We start from the raw sequence: 22,846 nt of genomic DNA on the forward strand, positions 1-22,846 counted from the left end.
TGGTTTACGAAATGGTATGCAATAAAGATTTTCTAAAAATTATGATTTACAAGGTTACATGTGTAAAAATACAAAAGCCATTTTTCAAAACTTTTTTATCTGGGCCCTTAACGAAAATTTAAAATATGTGTTTTGTAGATCTATTAGGTTGTCCCAAAAGTTTCTTCCGGAATGTGTTCCTTAAATGTCGCTAAATAAATACAAACAATACGATAATGTTTATGTTAATATTTTAGTACTTCTTAGTATGAATTTGCATTATGTGTATGCATCGAAAACCAACTTTCGGAACAACCTAATATTTATTTAGCAATATTAAAGGATCACATTCCGGAAGAAACTTTTGGGACAACCTAATATGTTATAGTTATACACATGATGAAAATTTCATTGAAATCGGTTGACGCATGAAAAAACGACACGCATCGAAAGATGTATAATTTTGTGGATTTTAAGCAGAAACTGTGATCAAAAGTCGTGTAAAACTACGACTTTCACCATTTTTAACCGCTCGTAGCTCGTCTGTATGTTAATCGATTTCGATGAAATTTTCAGTATGTGTATAATTAACATTGATGTACAAAAAATATATTTTAAATTTTCATTAAGGTCCCAAATAAAAAAGTTCTAAGAAATGCCTTTTTTATTTTTGCATGTAACCTTGTAAATCATAATTTTTGGAAAATCTTGTTTGCATATCATTTCGTAAACCAATGCTTCTAATTGATTATAAAAAATCATGTCATTTGGTACAATTATAAAAAAGTTACTAGTTTTTAAAAGGTGTACGAATACTTTGTACAAGCACTGTATGTCATGCGAAAATAATTTTTCAGGTCTCGGATCTATTATAATAAATTATTATAAAATGCTCAATACTAATTATTGTTAGTTATTATACAGAGTTAGTTGTTTGTTACTGACAGAATCGATGAATTGCGGTTACAAATTATGCTATAAGACAGGCATGTCAAACTCGTTTACCACCAAGGGCCTCATCAAGTACTTACGTCTGTTAATCTTGATCCGATCTGTTAATCTTGACCTTTCCGCAGTTTCATTACTTTTTAACGTTGAAAATAGTGATTCGTACATATATATTGTATACTACCGAACATAGGTGAAATACGCTTAACTGCACATAACATATTGAGAAATCGCTTGACAGATTAATTGTAGAAATGTGGAATCCCAACAACCATATATTTTTGTTTCAATACAGAATCACTTCATTTCGATTGTCATCAACAGTTTCAACGTTTTTGGTTAGGCCGCACATTGCTTGTCGATGAGTCGCGTGCTTGACATGCCCGTCATAAAACGTAATGAAAAATGATTTCTGAGCCAAGAAAAGTCTCGCGCATCGATTTAATGTAAATTACAAATTATATCGAACCGATCCAGTGGAAATTAGACCACTTTCGCAAACGCCAACGCGCTAAGCGTTCAGTCAGCGTTCCGCGAACGGTCGGTTAAAAATTCTGAAAATCCGCGTGACGTTAATTGTCATGGAATTTCCGAGTCGAGTTAATGGTAACGTTTGTTGGAGGGGGGATGTTGGTGTGGGTGTGTGTGTGTGGAGTATCCCAAGACGTAACCCTGGATCGTGTACGCTGTCAATTAACACCGGAGGGCAGGTTATCGACCTGGCCGAGTTACGGCTCGCTCGTCCGCGTCGTCTTCGATCAGAAGGCCACTCGTTACTTCGCAATTATGCAATTGCCGCGCAATTACGCAACCACCGGCGGCAATTAATTCATCCCGTCGGCGAGTAAATCGCGGCCTGACGATACCCGGCCGGTAACAGTTAAGTGGCCGCCCGAGACTGTTTCTGCCCGCGAAAAACCGCTTCCGGGAGGCACCCCGTTGCCTTTTTTGCCGGTGAAGCCGCGAAGCCAGCCGGGAATAATCACGGGAAACGATCGGCAGAAACTCCGGCAAGAAACCCCGATGCGCTACGCCGATAAATAATAACTATTAGCGATCACTCGTTCCGAGCGATCGTCTGTTTGCCCGATGATTTATTCGCGAGACGCGTATATGCCCGCGAATAAAAACGGCGAATAATTATAATTTATTCAGAGGCCAACACGGCCTCTCGCTTAATAGACAACAACTATACAGCGAGGATTACTTCGGTGAAAGGGGCATATCCTCTGAGTAATTGCCGACGTACTAAAAGTTCACCGAGGAACTTTTTAGAAGAGTGAATGACTCTGCGGAATGCGGTTCGAACGGCTTTCTTGCTCACCGCAGTCTCCTCGGAAAAATCAATGATCCTAGTGAAATTGATTTCTGTACACCGTTTGCACCCTACAGCCCCGTGGATTCCGAAATTTATGCTTTCGCTTGGATTGCAGTCGACGGAATTGCACAATTAGGCGCGCGAGGTCCGCGGTAGCGCGTATTTATTTATGAGCTCATCATTTTGCCAATAGTTGGTTTATTAGCTCGTAAACCGAGACTTTAATCCTTTCACTGGGTACTTCTTGCCTCGGTGAAGAATGTAAAAACCAGTTAGCGTATTCACTGTGTAATTGTCAGCATTCGTGGCTGTTCTTTTCTGTCTAGCTAAGTATCGTGGCAAAATGTTTCTGAAAAACAGAAAGTATTTTTCCGATCATTAATTAATGTGGTAAAGTTCTGACAAACAAATTCACAGCTGCCGTGAGTACGTAAAGATTCGCAATTTATTAATAAAAATTGATGATCCTTAGAATTAAAAATGGATCCAAGCTCATAGGTAATACTAATTTTAAAGGAAAAAGGCTATTAATTGAATTGCCTCGATTTTGTGGGAGTTTCGGGGGTTGATATCCGGCATTTGACGAATCAAAAAAAAATGGTGGTCAGCCAAACTAAGGGTCCAGCTCGGAAGCAGAATTGGCAAGCGAATCGTTAGCGACCGGATTACGTTTGAGACGATGGGGGAAGAAGCAGGGCGCCGCGCGCCTTGGTGAAAGATGGGATCAAGATCACTCGGTCGACTGGTTAATGCGATGCAACACGGTCGCCATAACGGGTCCTCCCTTCTTCTTTTGCTTCTTCCACGTCTTCGTCGATTTCTTCCATCCGATCCTTCTCGGGCCGCCTCATTTCTCACCTTTTTTCCTCGCCGACCCTCATCGCGTCTTCTTCCCTCGCAGTTCTCTTCAACAACTCACTCTTCTCGTTCCAACCATCTGTCGAACGAACCTGTACAGTGTACACACAATTTCATTTTACGTTGATTTTATATCATCTTACTCGTATAATGTTTCCAATCATTACTACTTAATCCTTCAGCACAGCGTGAAAGAACTTTGTCGTCTACTTTATCTACTGTTTATCTTAATACTTCCCTGCATTGAAGAATAACTTGCTCGTCTATCAGCCGTGTCCTCATTAAAGAACGCAACTCCTTTTGCTTCTGATAAGGCTGTCACTTAAAAGTTGGTTGAAAAGTGCTGCTAGTAAAAGAAAGATTCGCGTAGTCTATTAACTCTTGTAACGTTCAATAAAACTGTGTTCGATAAGAGCGCAGTAAAAACAGTGTTTTTTATTCAATGAGTACTCTCTTTACACGTACCACCGACTGAAGAACTGAATACTGAAGGGTTCATAACAGGAAAATAATACGAATCGCTTCCTGATTAATATTATTATTTCATTACCTTTCATATTAATAATTTTATTGCTGCATACTTTCCCTTGAATCGCCGATCGAGCTGCGCCATCGCAGAATCCCGAAACAATTAGCTCCGCCCCATGCATAACTGATAATCCATCGATTATGCGCGGCCTGCAGGCTCGCAATTATGTATTATAAGAGTCGAAGTAACTGGCGGCTTCACGCGCAAAATTCAATTCGGGTTTTCATCCGTGCGTGAGACCACAGAAACTTCGCCGAACAACCGGAAGTCCTCGGCCGGCTCGTTATTGCACCGCCGTTTCCTTTCCACCAGCGGTTTAATTGCGGAAAAATCGGGTTTACGCTCGGACTTCGATATCCCATTTACCTTTTTATTACGCCTGGCCGTTTCTTCGTTGCCGCCGTGCGGAATTACGCGCAATTTCCCTTTTAGTAGCGCTTTATTGCCACGGGACCCGCCGGAATTCGCGGCATTCGCTCTTCCGGCGAACCTCTTCCCCTTCCCGAATAGTCGGCCCTCGTTGAAGAAGGCAAGAATTACTATTATTGCTCCGAGTTTAACGACAGGGATGCGTGCGATTAAACAAAATATTTTTTGGCGATCTGCACTCGTGTCTGAGGGGTGGACGAAGTTGTAGTAGCAAGATCCATTTATTATATATAGTTATATAGTTTGTATAGTATATTCATTTTTTTCGCTTTTTTTCTATGTATGTTCACTGTTCACCGATTACCCCGAGATAGATGGACCAATCGAAACGAAACCTTCTGCATTTTGTAGGGTATGTCTGCCGATTGGTCCCTTGAAAACAAATTTTGCATTATTTCATTATTTGCGGTTTTTATTGCAGATAATCAATAAGACCGAAAAACCATCCTACAGTGTTCTACAAATTCGTCTCGTTCCACTAAAACGTGTGAAATATTATAAAAAAATTTTATAAATAAAAATTAAACCGACTTCGAAAAAATGCACTAAAAAGTATGAAACAATTTCCATTTCATTTATGTGAATACACACGAACTGAAATACAATACAATTTTTTCGGAGGTGGCGCAACATTGAAAATTTTCCACATGACAGATGTTGCTGATTATGATTTCATTCGAATATGGTGAACTTGAAAATCAGTAGGTGGGAAGAGAAGATACATTAATATGTGAAAGCATGTAGAAGAATTGAAGAATTTTCCTAATTTTCAATGTCAAAAATTTTTAATTTTGCGCCGCCTCCGAAAAGATTCTATTCTATTTCAGTTCGTGTGTATCCACACAAATTAAATGAAAATTATTTCATACTTCTTGGTGCATGTTTTTAGTGCGTTTTTTCGAAGTCGGTTTAATTTTTTTGTATAAAATTCTTTTATTTGCATAATTTGTATAATAGCTAGACTGATTTCATGCATTACAATAAAAATGAATAGGCGAAATTGAGTACAATAGAAGAACTAAAAGTATTTGGGAACATCGGCGTTGAACACAAGCTGTCTATTTGCCTCATACATTTTTCAACATATTCTCGAAAAGGCCCGCGCACGTTCAGAATACAAACTAGTCAAACTTTTTCCGGAATCACCGGTTTGCGGTCGGATATTCACGATTCCAATTTCCAGAACTATTTTCGCCCAGCAAATACGAGCGAATGACGACCGATGATCAGCATCGATTCGTTCGTTTCTCGGGATCGGCGAGCACACACTCCCATCGAGACGTCGAAAGCGGCTTTACGCGGCGGAACGGTTTCCGACTAAAAATAATTTTCGGTTCGATGGATCCGCATCGATGACCGTGAGTTTTCGTGGCCGCGGTTCGACGAACCTCCATTTCCGGTGCTCTCTCTCTCTCTCTCCGATCAGTCCTGCGTTGCGTTTCCATCCCCCGTGTGTTCGCTTGCGTTCCGCACACGTCGAAACGTCAGCGACACGTGCGCGAGCGGAGCCGTGTTGTATCCACTTGTTGAGGTGTCACCGACACGTTGCGTTCACGGTGGCCGCTCGCCTCCCTGATTTTCCAGCCGGAAAATTAGCCCGGTGTCATTTGCGGCTGTGCACACGGACCAAACGTTTCCGCGATGGTCTTGCGGATCCACCGTGCTACCAGCCATTCCTTTTTAGTTTTTTTTGTAGAGGCGGTTGCCACAGCGTGACTCGTCCTCGGGATGTTCCAGCTGTTTTTGCTTCTTGCTCGCGGTAGATGCACGTATGGGCATAATTACTGGTGACTATTTAAATGATGTTTAATATTCAGAATCTACAGCCAAGATTTTCTTAAAGATTATTCATCAGCAATGGCAATTTTCGACGTGAAACATCAATGTATCACCCTCAATTCATTAAACTTCTACTGAAGAAATAAAGAGCTTTCTATTTAGCTCCTGTATCTTGTAATTAATGTATAAGGCGTCTATTTAGCTCCTGTACTGTGCATTCGATGCCATGTTCATTTAACTCCTGTACCTTGCAATTGATGCACAACATATTTCTCTTTCACTCCTGTATCTTGTAATTGATGCACGAAATGTCCATCTAATTCCTGTGTCTTGTAATTAATGCACACAACTTCTGTTCAACTACTGTAGCTTGCAATCGATGCGCTAAATATCCATTTAGCTCTTGTACGTTGGAATTGATACATTGCATGTCAAGTTAGCTTTTGTACCTTCCAATTTATACTGAAAATTTCTAGTTAGCTCTTGCTATTAATGCATAAGCTGTCTTGTACTTAGCCTTTGTATTAGGTTGTAAAGAAAGAAATGCAGGATTTTTGTTACTTCGTTTTAATTGCAATTTTATACCAATAAATATTTACTTTAATTTAATGAGTTATATGTCATTTTAAAGATTGTTTTACTATGCTTTTAATATTTGATTTTATTCAAATTTTTATCAAATCATGACTTTTATTTCAGGATGCCAAACGCGATTTTCGCATTATTTTTTTCTATGAGTTCAAACTAGGCCGAAGTGCCGCTCAAGCGGCTCGGAATATCAACGAAGTATGGGTCGAAGGAAGTGTCAACGAATGCACAGCGTTATATTTTTGAATAGTATTAAATTCTCTGTAAAGTTAATTTTAATGCTATTCCGCTCAATAATATTAAAATCAATTCTCATGATAATTTAATGTTACTATTAAACAATATTAAATTTACTATAAAATTAATTTTCATATTATTGTTTGTATTAAAACAATTTTAATAAAATTGTTTTTCATGTGAGTTATAACACTTTAAAAACATAGGTTTAAATCCTGCATTTCTTTCTTCACAACCTAATATCTTGCAATTAATGCATAGAATGTCTACTCACTTCCAGTATCTAACAATTGAAGGGGTGGATGGATTAAGGTGTCAAGTAACATATTGTTTGTTTTCTGTAAAAGAGTTTTTGATGAATGAAGATAATAACACAAATCAATTACAAATATGTATATACATATTGTTATGGTTAATCTTTAATACAAAAAAAGATAATAATTATCTTCATTCATCAAAAAAGGACAACATATTTTGTTAAAAACTCTTTTACAGAAAACAAACTTGACACCTTTATCCATTCTCCCCTTCAATTGATGCACGAAATGTATATTTATCAGGTGCATCTCGCAACCGATGCACAAAAATGTCTATCTATCTCTCGTATCTAGTAACTGATCCATAAAATTATTATTTTGCATAAAGATTGAGAATCTAGCGCGTCAGTCGCCGGTTCTCTGAGGGTACTCGTTCCGTGAAAGCGAGTTGCGCAACGCTTCGACGGCAATAACTTATCAAATTTAATTAGCAGCGTTATGGGCGGCTCAATAATTGTACCTGCACGCTTGAGCAACCGCCAGAACTGCGACTGTAGCAGAAAACGACTGTGTCACGGTTCAGTATTCTATTGGAGATCGACCACAGATCGCTTTGTTCTTTGAGTTGTTCCGAAGCGTAGCCGATACTACGACCCCGGAACAAGATGCAAGGTAGATTACACACCTGGAGATTTATAGGATGTTTCCGAAACCATGGCGTATCCAAACAGACACAGTTTCGTTGTACGAAAGTGACTGCAACAGGACTGAATGTGAAATCTCATGCGAGGATTCACTTTCGTTTTATGCTGGGAATCGGAGTTATGAGTTCCGTTCTTTAATTGTTTTTGATTCCGATCTGCAATCGTAATTTTAGTCACGGTTACATGAAAATGGTTGTTAGGGAAGGTAATCGTCGAAGGAATTACACCTTTTTAAAACGAATAACTTTTTCAAAATTGAACCCAACAGCTTGAGATTTTTTCAGACGTTAGAAGCATTAGTTTACTAGCTAATGTATAAATAATTTTTTCTCTTAAGTTATTAGTTTTTAAAAGGTGTTCGGATACTTTGTACACCCACTGTACCTTCTCTCGAAGTTTAAAGTTTAACGCTTGCAGCTTGTAGCTCGAGAAACATACGTTTTCGCTGGGGTTTGTTAAAATTTTCATCGAGCTGACGAAGTTTCAAACACAGCTGTTCCCTAGGAGCTGTATTTTTTGCGAACCTGATTTCTTAGAAACAGTCGGAGGTATTGATCCAGAAAGTTTTACAGCACGCGCGAACTTCAATTCTTTTTCTTCTAATGTTTTAGTACGAATTTTGTATCCGCTAATTTCCTCGGAAATTCTTGAAACCCTCACACTAGTTACAAAGAAAAGAGAAATTTGTGTACGACAAGACTTCGCTCCTACCTGAAGAAGCAGAGTAGCATTTAAACTCATTAAGCGCGGCTTCAACTAACCAGCTCGCCTTTAACGCAGTGTTATAGGTCACGGGGTTAATTGGTAAAAAATTGAACAGAGGCCCATAGCTCTCACAGCCGTCGATAGAATCGCAACCGAAGTGGCTAATCGTGATCGAGTGGATGGCTGGCGGCGATACAGAGCGGCATGGCAGGAAGAGTGTTTCCCACCTTGTACCAGCGGGAACAGTAATTTCCATTGACGACGGTGTGTAGCGACTGGGCGGGTCGCGATCGTGGGTCCAATTAGCGGCTACCCGCGGCTCCGAAGCGTCAATGAGAACCCGATGCCATCACCGTTACGGTTAATTGAGGCTCGGCGAGAACAGCAGCAGCAGCCTAGCCGGTCGGCCACCGTTCTTCGTAAGTTCTTACCTCGAACTTGCTCGCTGTTTGCGAGCGCGCGCGCGTGTGCCCATTTTCTGAGAAATTCTTCAATTACCTAACATATCCAGCAGCTTCCCACGGTCACTGCACAGCTCGTTGCAGACGGCTGCACTCTCGCGATCGCTGCCGAAGCGATCCACGTTCGCGCGCATCGCGCGTCGCATGACCTCGCTGCCGGTTTGCAGTTCTCTTCCTGGCTGCTCCGCGTGCACTCAGCGTTTCTTCTCTAAACGAATTTGCATTCTAGAAGCCCCGGCTACGCCGCGGTAACGCTCGTCGGGAAGATTTCCCGGGGCTCGGCACGATACTTTCGACTGTCCTTTTTATGGCTGTTCACGGGCTTTCCCCAGGAAACGGGAGAGCCGGTGCGGCGCCCGAATCCGCCCGGATTTTCGCCGGAAAAATTCGTCCCGTGCAGACAACTTTGCGAGATAGCTCGCGGAAATATTTTATGCGGATGCGAGCCTCCCGCGCACCATGCTAAGAACCTGGGAAATGAGCACCGAACCCCGAGCAGGAAGCCAACGGGCAACGAACGCGAATCGCTTTGGCCACGCATCATCTAATGGCCCTCCTCGGCTGGCTTTGCGAATTGTTCGCGGGAAACCTGGCGGATCAATCTCTCTCGATATTTTACATCGGCACTTTACACTGTATCCCTGATTTTTTTCGGTAATGGAATGCAGTATAGTTTTATCTTTTTTTCGGATGTGGCGGAAAATACATTATGTACACCCTAGAAGGGGTAGTGTGGGACTCTCCTCCCAATTGGTCGGGGAGGCCTACCCACTAAAAACCTAAAACCACACCCGCGACGACTAACGAGACGCCCCTCTACTAACTTTTTCCCCGGTTTATTCGTATATTGAAATCCGCGGTCCCGTTGTCCACAATACTCACGGATCTCTTAAGCCTCTTCTTTAAGATCTCTTCTTTGCCATAAGCTGGTATATTTTATTTTATCTAAAACGCAGCTGAACTAATCCTTTGCTAAATATAATAGTATTGTAACATACAGTGGGTGCACAAAGTATTCGTAAACTTTTCAAAAACTAATAACTTTTTTATAATTGTACTAAACGATCTGATCTTTTATAATCAATTAGAAGCACTGGTTCGCGAAATGATATGCAAAAAAGATTTTCCAAATAATTCTAATTTTTATTTGGGCCCTCTTTTAAAGAAAATTTAAAATATATGTTTTGGAAAATTTCATCGAAATCGGTTGACGCAGGAAAAAATGACTCGCATCGGAAGATGTACGATTCTGTGGATTTTAAGCAGAAACTGATCAATAGTCGTGTAAAACTACGATTTTCATCGTTTTTAACCGTTTGTAACTCGTATGTATATGAATCGATTTCTATAAAATTTTCAGCATGTGTATAACTAACATAGGTCTACAAAACATATATTTTGAATTTTCATTGTGGGCCCAAATAAGAAAGTTTTAAAAAGTCCCTTTTTTATTTTTGTAAACCAATACTTCTAATTGAATATAAAAAAATCAGGTCGTTTGGTACAATTATAAAAAAGTTATTAGTTTATAAAAAGTGTACGAATGTTTTGTACATCCACGGTACGTAAAGCTTGGGCAAAAGAGCATTTTTATTATTATTATTATTATTATTATTATTATTATTATTATTATTATTATTATTATTATTATTATATACGGACCGAGGTCCTTTTATACAAATGTGTACAGTTTTGACAGTATAACTGATATAACAAAAAGAAGATATGACAAAAAATCTTGACATAAAATCTTAACCTAAGTCTTAACTAAAATTTACATAAAAATGGACTGTGCGGAACTAAACAAATACAGCATACAGTATTGCGCAATTTTGTTTTGAATGCCTGTAACGTGCCATTAAAGAAATCGATATTGTTATAAAATATGTTAGAGCAAGCAATAACGCGATTTAATGGATTTCTTATTCCATATGAGGATTTGGATTTCATCGTTTGAAATCCTGCTCTCGTTCTCAAAACACGTTCAGGTACGTAGAAATTTTAATCGTGTGACAGGAATAGATGGCAAAATTGATGATTTCTGGGCATAATGGTCCGTAATGGACTTCCAGAAAATGGTTGTGATTTCAATAGAACGACAGACCACGGATTCCGACCCCGCCCACGCGATCAATCGACCTCGACGTGGAAGAAACTCTAATCTCGATGCTTGTGAATGTGAAACAATGGTCAGTTCTGACCACCGAGAACAAAGGCAGAACGTGTCGTCTGAGAATCGTTACGGTGCAGTGTTGTACGCACGACCGATGTACGTGTGCGCGTGTACACGTGTACACGTCGGTCGTTAAGGTCTCCACTGTTCCCGAAGAGTGGCTCATTAACTTCGTTTATCTCGTTCTCGATAGATGCACCGGGGTCAGTTAGTTTCGCTGGATGCGCGGGCTTTGGGTTTCTTGTTTGTCGGTCGACCCTGGGACTGGTGGAAACTATGCTGTTATTTGAGCACTAAACTTCTTAGTGGAAACTGTCCAATACTATCACCTCGAACCATTATATGGGCGATCAACCGATTGGAATTCTTGTACTTGCGTGAATTCTTCTAATCTTGCGTGATTTGATTCAAAGAGGTTTTCAAAACATGATTTTACTACTTGTCGGGGTTTCCTTTATCTCTTCAGAAATGAATTTCATGAGTTTATAACTTGGATCCTCTTGAGTAACGTATACTAGTGATCGTATTGTGCTGTCAGTGGACAATTCATGACGGCATGAATCGCCACTATTGTCTCTTATACATTCACTGAATCGTTTCATTGCAAATAATCTACTGCATTCATTGCTTCTTGATTGTTCATTATATTATAGATCTATAACAATCACTCTGTGTATTGCTTAAAAATCAATGGCATGGAACGTCAATTTATTACTGCTGAAATTGATTAGATAACAGATAATAACTAGGGGTGGGAGGGTACCCGGAAATTCGGGTTCGGGTCGGGGCTCGAAAGTTCGTGAGACCCGAGTACCCGAAAATGTATATTATTCAGAAAACCGAATCTAAAGCTCAATTAACCCTTTGCGGACGAGGATTTTTCAAAATATTAGAAACACTTTCCTTGAAGTGCCACATTGTATATCGAACTCTAACATACTAGGAAAAAATGAAACTGTTCACTGTTCTATTATTTAAACGATTGTATAATTCGCCAGCATCTTGGAGAACTGATTACACGAACCCGATCTCGTCAAAACATTCGTTCTCAAAGGGTTAATCCATAAACTCAATACAACCACAGAAATAATGTTATACATATACATTTTCCGCACAAAGACATTCGACATTCGCCAAGGATGCAGGGTTAATAATTGCCAACGGGAACTCGGTTCTGGAAGCAAGATATTACGACATTCTAGGAGACAAGGCAAGCAAGCATGCAGCCTCTCCTCGGCAGAGGCGAGGACTCTTGAACTGTGCTTGCGAAGCTGTCCTAATGGCACGCAGCGGAAGATGATACTCTAATCTCCAAAGTCGGCGGACTGGCCGGTATTAATCAAGCCGAAGGGATCCGTTACAGCTTGCAACTCTGTTCGGTCGGTAAATGAACAGCCGCGGCCGGAATCTCTAATCAACGAGGACCCGGTGAAGAGCCGGAAGCATCGGCGTAGCTTAAACGAGCCCGCGATATTCGCGGAGTTGGCAAGAAAAGCCGAAAAGAAAAGAACGCGAGAACCGGGAGTTTCGGAGACGCTGGAGACGTGATCAAGAACACCAGCCGGTCGGTTGCGGTGTGCATCCCAACGAGGCTTGATTAAGGCTCCCTTCTGTTCCCAAGCACAGTGGCTCATTAATTCCGTTATCGCGTTTTCCGTTCCGAGGCCCTGGATATCTCTTGACCAGCCCCGAATCGAGAGAGGAACGATTGATTCGAGAGGAATGAAACTATGCTTTCCCTTAATTCTCTCGTGGCGTACTGGACATTCGTCCATCATCCTCCGCTGCACCCGCCGCCGTGAATAGAGGACCGGTCTAGGCCCTGGTATAAATAGATTGATTCTCATTCATCGGAAATTCGCCGGGGCTGCCGAGCAACGTGCCAAGAGGAGCGTGACCCACATCACCGCGATCGGGTACAACCCGTCGAAGAATTTCGTCATACGGCCATTTTCTTGTCGCCTGATTCGACACGATGGCATATGGAGCTCATTATTGATACCATTGCGTGGACCAGCGATTAGGGATGGGATCAAGTTCAATATGTACTCACGAGTCCGAGTCAATTTCAATAACCGTGTTTCATTTCGTGGGTTTTGATTACTACTTTAAAGCAATAATGTTTCAATGATTATATTTGAAAAGTATTCATTTTATACAAACTGATATCGAACCTCGGAATGAGTACTCACAAGTTTCGAAAAGATACTTATAAGTACTTCGATGTTGAAAGGAATCGAATCTTTCACGAGTTGTACTCGAATCTTGGAGATCAGAACTGAATTGTAGGTTTTAAGCACTTTCTTGATTAAATTCGTAACTATTTAAGAATAATATTTCCGATAGAGTATGAAATAATAGTTATACATGTGTTGAATCAAATTATGCATTAGAGGACAACATAATTGATTTTAAAGGTAAAAAAAATAATGATTAGAAAAATTAGAGAATTTCCGGTACGATATTCAGAAAAGTTTCGAATCTGTTCGACCAAGATTCGAATATACTTGCAAGTACTATTTCCGTTTAGCAAAGTTCTTGTAAAAGGTTCGAAACTTTTCGAGAGATCGAATTCAATCAATCAAAGTTCGAACCTGTTTGCGAGGTACTTGATCCCATCCCTACCAGCGAGTAGGATAGAATATTGAGGTGGTCAGAGAGACTTGCCAGTTTACGTCGTATCGCAAGAATAGGCTGTCTTTCGGTCATTTCTGAATAATTAAAATATCTTTTTTCATTGTATAATTGGTTTTTGATTTTACTTAGAACATTGAACAAATAATAGTTATGTGATTACACTATTACTACGAGACAAACTAAAATATTGTGACGTTTTATCGATTATTGCACTATTTTACACATTCGCTTTAGCGTGCTGTATTATTGCTTCAAAAATATAGAAGATACAAGCGTTCGCAGCTCACAGAAAAAAAAACGCCGCTCGCTGCTAACTAAGCTATGCTGCGTGAGCATGTTTTGGAATGTGACACGTCCCTCTACGTCGGCCGGCTACTGCTTCTTTGACTATCGAATTTTTGTTCTGAATCTTCTTTCTGGAACTACTGAATCTTTTATTTTTCTTGCGTTCTGTGTTTTTTTTTAATTGAAAATAGAAGTTCTATTCATTCCGTGTACTCGAGCGTTAAGATGTGAAATCATCATGTGTACATATCAATGAAGAACAGGAAGAATAAAAGAATTATATTTTTCCCATGAAAAACTCTTGCACCACTTAAACTAGTGAAGATATTGTAACTTCCTTCCACAAAAGATTCACTTTGTATATTCTTTCAAAAGAAATTATAAGACGTACCAATAATAATAGCATCCATGGTCCTCCGAGCCGCGTCTTTTTAACCGTGTTACATTATTACAACAGAAGTGCATTAATTCGCCGCATCCGTGCACAATAAAGAAAGAGGATTGCTTCTTTGTGCCCGAAGAAGATGATCCAACGAGAATAATCGAGAGAGAGAGAGAGAGAGAGAGAGAGGGAGAGCCACTCTATATTCCGTCCCGGCAAGTTCCATACGGCTGAATGTCCACGCTCTCGGCCCGATGAACGTTCGAACGATTCCCTCTGACGTCCAACTAATTAATTGAATTAAGTAGTTTCCCTGGTCCCTGCTCGGTATTCTCGTCCGGAGGCAAGAGGGAAGCTCTCGGAGAACGGGCTTGCTCTTCTTTTGCGCCCGGCTATCGTGTAACGCCGATGAATACCACGGATTACAGGCATCTTGAAGAGACTTCTAGTTCGATGGCCTTTCAAGGGGAACTCCGGGACCGGAGGTAAATTAGTTTAACTCCGCGAGGCAGTCCGCAGTCCACGGTTTCAAGCAGGCAGGCGCGACTCGAGACTCCCGAGTCTCGAGACTCGACTCGAGTCGACGGGGAAACTTCGTTCGAGGGATTCTCGAGGACGCGCCCCTGCAACAAGATATCTCGCTGACCGTCACGTTTGCGGTCGTTGCTGTCGGTTTACCAGGTCCTGCCTACGTCGGAACGACGCGAAGTCCAGTTTCACCGGGGCCAAGTTTCGGACGACGCCTGTTCCACGCTAAGCAACCGGCAAACCGGTCTCCTTGCTCTGTTGACACTTCTCGGCTCGTACCGTGTCCAAACAGTGCTTCCACGAGCACTCGAGACTAGTATTGTATAGCCATCGGAGCTTGGACATCGGAATTTACAAAAATTTTAAACGGAATCTGTATTTCTTAGAGCAGACTCGTACATTGTAATTTTCCTTCCCAGAATAGGCCTTCGGTTTTTTTGGGTATTTTGATTTAAATTTGTTGATGTATCGGGTAGTCCACATCATATTATCTACGTGCTGGACACCTCTGTATTTTTTCCCCAATTTTTACCATGGAAATACATTGTTTATATGTATATTATTTATCAGAATTCATCAGAATTTGGTGGCCCTTTGTTGGCCATAATCGTTGACTTAACTGCATAGACAGTTGCCAACCAATATTTCAACAAAGACCCAACAAAATACATAATCTGCTAGCCATTCAGACTTTTAATATTCTTCGTAGCTATTTTCAAGATTCTAGAGCAAGCAGTAATGTATAATCGTGAATCGTATTAATAATCTGAAGATATGTGATCAATTTTGAAAGATTCATCAGTCAGCACGATGTATAGTCGTCTTAAGGGATGAAGCTTCAAGCTCAATAGCATATGCTGCTCATAAATAACCTATTCTTCTTCCTGTCGTCCCCAATTAGAAAATCTCCTTCCTGTATCGAGTTCAGCCGATCCAGAAGAGACTTTTGATAAATCCCACGAGCAATAGATTTTCCTCTTCTTACGAAAAAAAAGTCTGTTCGTTTCTAAACCGGCGCGGATATTCTCGATCAAGGACGCGATCGGATTCCGCGGTGTCCCAGTCCCGGGCGTCGAGTAAAATTAAAAACGGTTGCGCGGCGGATAAGCCGGCAAAATGGATGAGGTCCCGAGGTGAAAGTGTTTACGATCCATCAGCCGGTAAGCCGGCAACTATTTCTGCCTCGGACAGTTCGAGCGAGTCGCGCGTGTCCCCCGTGGTAAAAATTTTCTTGGCACCGGACCTGGCCGCGCGCTGCGGGATAACGTTGAAAATCGGGTGTGCGAATTATATATAATTCGTGGACACACCCGCGGTGCTTCTCTTCTCGTCCGGAGGCTCGTAAATAAAGTCCGAACTAGGTTCACGAAACTAGGTTCGCGAAACTGATACGCTGTCTCTCCTCTGAATAGTCGGATCCGGACGGGCTTCCGCGAATTTCTCCGCGAAACGCGCGCGGGTCCACGAAACCGTTTCCAGCGGTGGTGGTTCGAATGCAATTAGGCTCCGAGCACTTGGCAGTGTGCTCCAAAGTTACATCGATACGAGCTATGAGGCGAGCTTGGACAACCAGTCCTTTGTACCAACGAGGAACACCGTTTAATTGACGATTACATTTTCCAAGAATTTTTTCGAATGCTATCAAGTTGCCCCAAAACTTTCTGTCGCAATGTGTCGTGCTTAACGCTTAAGTAAACCTACTATCACCGGTCACAATGACCGGTTCCAGATTGTTTATTTTACGATTATTGATATAATAAAAATAATTTCACAAGAAATGATTCTATAGATATCTTTAGTTGGAGCATATATTACAATAGGAGCTGCGCAAAGTCTAAATAAAATCGATCTTGTCATTTGTATAAGGGAACATGTGTGTGTACCAATTACTTTTAAGGCTCGGTAGGTTTAGTGTGGATTTATAGTAGAGCAGCGAGGTGAGCTGTGCGGTGAAAAAAAAAGAAAAACAAAGAAAATACATATGTACTTTTTCATTAGTATGTGTCGAAATGTTGTCACGAATGTTGGTTTCTTTTCACCGCGCCGCTATCATCGATGCTCGCAGCTCCACTATAAATCCACCCTTGGTGTTAAATAATATGTTACGTCAATTGCACGAATTTTGAAGTTTCCTTTTTAACAATTCTAGTCAGAATCATTCTTCGAACTTGACTAAAACGTTGAACATTTAAAATGTAAATGATGTTCTGCGTCCCACATTTTTTTCACGCTTGATCAAACAATCTGATCAAAGAAGACTTTATTTCTCCTTCTACGGACATTTTATGAGAACATTAAAAGCTTTGCCCGCTCTAGGCAGATTCAAATTCAAGTGAAAAATATACGTACCTCTCCACGGTTGAATATTAAAGTTCAAATACATGTCATTATGCACATGCTGTCTGCCGTGAAGAAACATCTGCAGAAATCATTCCTATAATGAAAGAGAAATAATTCCACAGCTTTAAATTGTATGTACACTGCAATTTACTTTCCTCGCGCAGGAAATTGCATCTTCGCGATTCCCATTCAGGTACACGAATCGAAGCTCAGCCAGCCCATTTCCTTTCCCCTAGCGAAACTATTGCTTCCAGCCATACTCCGGTGCCGAAACAAGTCCCTAAAGCCGAGCAAGTCGATAAACATCTCTAAAACGACAGCGTGTCTCGCTTGATATAAACGCGAAGCCCGACAATCCCATCCGGAACCAGTTGAACAGGTCGTCGGGAAACGCAAATGGTCGGTAAAAATCATTCGGTTCGTCGCCGCGCCGATTGGGAGGCTTGACGAAAGGAAGAATCCGCTGATGGGACGTCTAAATATATAACATTCACGGGTAATACACAGTTGCGCAGGTAATTGCATTACCGCAAATTGCTACTCGTTACCAGAGGCTGCGGACCGGGAGCGCTAGAAGGAGCCGCGGCCACGAGAAAATCGAGAGTGACGGCACGGCGGTCTCGATTCGCGGAAAATCGAGCATAGGGCGTGTCCGGACGACGAATGATAATATGATCCAGCCTCGATCGCCATCCGGGCAGCTCTGGATCAGGCTGGGGTCGGTGGGTTTAATAACTTGCGCTTCGTTCGCGGTAGATTTGCAACGGAAGCTGCAACAAGCTGAATGGCTTCAAAAATTCCACAAAATGAAATTTATTTATTTAACTAAACACTGTCAACCTTCTCGTATTTCGCAGATCCTAAGCAAATTCGCTACGCTCGAAACAATAACGCCAAACTTCGTTATAGTCCAGTCGGCAGGTCGAAAAAAAAGGCGTCTATTCGGAAAGTATTCCGAACTTAATGAAATTTTGACAAATTCTGACTTTGAACAGATATTATGATGTTATTATAAAAGACATTGTATTATTCTTTACAGCAAAAGATTCTCTAGACTTTCCCGAATCCAGTGATGTGCAATAGTAATACATTATGATTGTTTAAACACGTTTAAACAATGATTAAAGACGGAGAGACGCCACTTTTGCACCAATTTTTGAGGATATTTTTGTTAATATTATAGTTTTTGAGTAATAGGCGAAAAACCAAAACAAGGTAATAACAATCGTGGTTTTTTCCCCCTCCCCAAGTTAGCACAGGGTCCTCGAGGTCGAAAACTGAGATTCGACACCCCAGAGTACCCCTAAATGACGTGTCAAAATTTCATTAAGTTCGGAATACTTTCCTATTAAAAAGTACCTGGCGACTGGACTATTAGTAAATGGACAGCGGATTTTTATGCGGAGGAAGAATTGTTTGAATTTTGTTCGGGATCAGGAACTTCAAAAATTGAATCCCGACGACGGAAAACGGGTTTCCAGCCCACTGTACGTCGGCCGGATCGTTAATCGCGGCAACGTACCCTCAGTTCCTTGGGCTCTTTCCTTGGACGGTTCGGTCGGCTCGTTACGCGTTAGATAATGCATGCAAATTGCATTAACCAAACGTGACTACCGGTTCTGGGGGACCGCCAGGGAGAGCGTCGGTCAGCTGTCGCCTAGTCAACGACCTGTCCATGTAAAGATAGACGAATCGTCACAGTCGGTTTACCGGTGCAGCTTCCAGGCCAATCTATTATGCGCGACTGTCAGCCCGCGGCCGTATTACGGATGTCCACCGGAGACCAACGCTGAATCATCCGCGACGTTTTCGAAACTTGCTGCTCCCTTTGAGCTCGCCGCCGACGCCCGACGTCGTCGTGGTCGTCGTCATCGTCGAATTGTTCATCGCGTTTCCGACGAATCCTGCCTCGTCTCTCTCCCTCTCTCTCTCCCTCTCTCTCTCTTCCCCCTCATGCTCTCTTCTCGTCGCGTTTCTTGCGAGGCCAAGCCTTAATTATTCCGCGGACGAACCGCGCAAGCTGTCCCCCTGAGGTCTGACGAGCGGTTCTCGTTTTAATCCACGGTAATTAGGGACGCTTCGGGCGGCCAGCAAATAAATTGCCGCCTATCACCAGGTAAATTGCCGCGTTTCTTATTGCGGCTAATAATGATAATTCGTTGTAATTGACATACCCCCGCCGGACCCGCGTCTGCCTTCCAGGGGGAAAGTGTTGCGTCGTTGCGTCCGCGTCACCCTTAGAACAATTTCTGGCGGTCATATTTGAGCAGACTTTATGGGCGGCTGTAATGTATGGTATTTGAGGTGTAAGGTTCTATTATAGTGTACATTCGACGAGGTGGGGACGTTTGTTGTAATTGATTGCGACCGTAATCACTGGCTGTGCTCATTTATCACATTGCGTCGCGTAAGAGCTACTATTACTATGCTTGTCGTTCGTTTGTCGTGTGAAAGCACTGGTTAGATTTGCACATTGAGAAGTCTTAAAAAGGAGCGATAAAAATGTTTTAAATGGCCTTATAAGGCTTTTTATAGAGGTTTATAAAAATTACTATGCTCTGTACACTGATTTATTATCTGTAATCAATACGAACAATTTTACTTTGATCTCCGACGAAGCAATTTAACAATTCGACTATCCATCTTCTCGTCGTATTAATTATCACAACATCGATCCAACACCAAGATAGAAATTAACCCAAGAAAACAAGGGTCAGCAGAGTATCAAGAAAAACACGAACACACACTCTAGTTAAGCGAAAGCAGCCCCGCACCATCCATTCCTCCATTATTCCGTTCGCTCTCGTTTCTTCCTATTATCGTGGCTACTCGGTCCGCGCTCCGCCCACAACAATAACATAATTGTATTAGTGCTGGAGCCGCAGAGAGGCGCCGATAGGGGAGCAAAGAGAACAGAGAAGAGTAAACACGGTCGGCGTTATCCGATCGTAAGGGGGGATGGGAGAGTAACGTTCGACGAACGAGTCCTCGAACGATACGCGCAATCGAATTTCAATCGAGTCGCGGCTTACGTACGTCGAGCATGGAGAACCGGTATCCAAAGACTAATACGTCTCGGTTATCCTCATTTGCGTCGTGGTGCATCGACGTACATTCTTTTTCGCTCGTAATTCGTGCCTGAACATGACCTGACCATTCTACTCCTCGTGAGTAATGATTCGTGAGAACCGGATGCATTTTCACAGACGATTTTTCTCGAAAACGAAGAATCTCTTACTAAAAATATTTTCTTCTAATTCTTGAGTTTCTTGATGCTTATAATAAATATTTAAGTTATGCTTCTCTTATTGATATTTGTCTTTTATTTTCTAACACTAGAACTACCGACCATTAAACGCAATTGGCATACATTGCCTTGCAATAATGACAAAATTGCATTTATTCAGATTTCATACCAGTTTTATTGAAATATGTATTATACTTTAATAGAGAAGTTCGCTAAAAAAGTTCTTAGAAAAATATATTTATAGTTTTAATATTTCTGAAAAATCAAATCAAGAGCAAGTCATTTTGACTCATCCGGTAGTTCTAGTGTTAAATTTACTTTTTACCAGAAATTTATTAAATACAAAGCATTTCTAATCGCTAGACTGCGGACTTTATGTATTCATGATGAAGATGAGTAGGAACAATTTAAAGCAGCAGACAGTTTAAAGGGTATGAGAGCTTCAATGTATAAATCCTATTAATTGCAGTCGGTGCAAAATATCATTCTTAGTTTGCATAAAAATTCGCAGTCTACCAATTACTGTGGGTACGAAGAAAATAATACGGCAAGGGGTCGGACATCCGCATATCTAATCTAACAATAAGAGATACGTCAACATGTCTGGGTTTCGAATGGAAATATGTAGAGTTTTAATGCTCCCTGCCCTACATTAGCGATTTCACAGTCAGCATGCCTACTTGGAGGGATTGTGCGAGCGATGCAGCACGCAACCGTCACGCACGACTATTACCTGGCCTCCGTGCAATAGGAATCGCTCGAGTGAATCACGCACACGGGGCCCGGACGTCAGGGAACCGGCTTCCTTTTGCCCGGAACGCCCCCGCGCTCCTTCCACGAGCCCGACACCGCCGATAGAATTTCAATTTCGCAGCGTTAATACGTCGGCGATCCGATATCTTCGTCCCCGGAGGTTATTTACATTTCACCTGGGAGAGAATCGTCGATCGTAATTGGCGACTCCATTCGATCGTCCGACGCGTTTGCTCGCCGTATCGAGTCGGCACAATCAACCCGGAGACGGTGTCGACCAATCGAGAATCTCTTTTAGGACGCAGACTCCGATAGAGCCCTCCAATCAAATTAAAAGGACCGCGGAGAGTGATGAAAAAATTTAAATTTTCCACACATCTTAACCCTTACAAGCTCCTTCAGGAACAGTTGCACAAAAGATACTAGCACTTCATCTACTGGTGATTGAACCGTATAATATACAAGGTGAGGCACTAAAACTTCCACCGAAAATATCTCCGTTGTTTATCGTAATAAAAATGTTTGGTTCACTGGAGCAATTATTGTGACGGAGAATTTTTTTTCTCTTGGTCATATTTTCCGATATCAAGGCCATCGTTTTTTTTTTTTAAATGAAACGACGTATTTTGATTAGTGTAACGTTATAGCTGATGAAAAGATAAATTCAACCATGTAAAATGTTTCACTCAAGTTCTATCTTCAAAAGCAAGCGAGTTGTCCAGGTGACCTGAATAAATTGCACAACTAGTGGTTGTAGAATTTTTGGAAGTCTATTATCTATTGATAATAGTAGATATCGATGAGCAGATGTGGATGAGAACGCGCGAGAAGAGGATGCCCGTTCGGAGGATGACAGTTAACGCACGTACGCGCCGGGAGAGAGGTAGCCAATAAAAAAAGGGCAACCACGCGTATCCTGGAAGAAATCTTGGCGACCGAAAACGGGGATCCAGGAACGAGCCGTGCAAGCTGCATTATGTAGTCCTCGAACCAGGACAAAGACGTATCGCGCGCAGAGAAGGGGGGTCCTGCCGGGGTGCAAGGAACTTCTTGGCAACTCCTTGGCACTGTTCCCTAAGAAACCAGCGGCAGCGACCCCTGGGGGACCATGCTCCAAATCCTAACGACCGTTCGTGATTTACTCGGAGCTGCGCTAACAGCGAGGACATTTACAATACAGTTCTGTCCGTACATTCGGCAGGAATTTCTTTGGGCAGCTGCCTACCGCCGACGCGACGTCCCCTCTACAATCTACTATAATATGTCGAGAGCGTTTCGAGATAATGGTCATCGGATAACGTCCCTTTTCACCGGAGACCAGTGTCTCTAGATGATGAACTGACGCCTTTGATCTTCCGAATATCTGACTCGAGGAGGAGTTTCTCGGTGTGTCTCTATATGGCTTAATTACTCAACGATCTTCTTCTTCGTCTTTGGACGATCGGCGAACTGTCGCCGACCCCTCAGTCGTTGATCTTGGTTTCTGAACTGAGTATTGAAGTGGGGTGTCTGTTTCGAAGTATGTATGTACTGGGAGTTCGTCGAATTATGCTATTTTGGAAGATTTGTCTCGGATGCTGAGTGTTGACAGATATGATCTTGTTCTCGGATTTCTTAGGTTGAAAATTCTGGTTGTGGAACATTAATGATAAATGCTAACCTTGCAGTACTTCGTTCAAATAATTAGATGTTTGTACTAGGTTCATTCG

The 22,846-nt window shown here is 41.7% G+C and overlaps 1 protein-coding gene across 1 annotated transcript in view; it reads left to right on the forward strand.

Annotated features, from left to right (window-relative positions):
- The window catches only part of Mthl1 (adhesion G-protein coupled receptor methuselah-like 1), a 220,804-nt gene that overhangs the window by 78,794 nt on the left and 119,164 nt on the right, over positions 1-22,846 (forward strand). The window lies entirely within an intron of this gene.

The sequence above is a fragment of the Lasioglossum baleicum genome, chromosome 1 (genome assembly GCF_051020765.1).
Source record: "Lasioglossum baleicum chromosome 1, iyLasBale1, whole genome shotgun sequence".
Lineage (NCBI taxonomy): Eukaryota > Metazoa > Arthropoda > Insecta > Hymenoptera > Halictidae > Lasioglossum > Lasioglossum baleicum.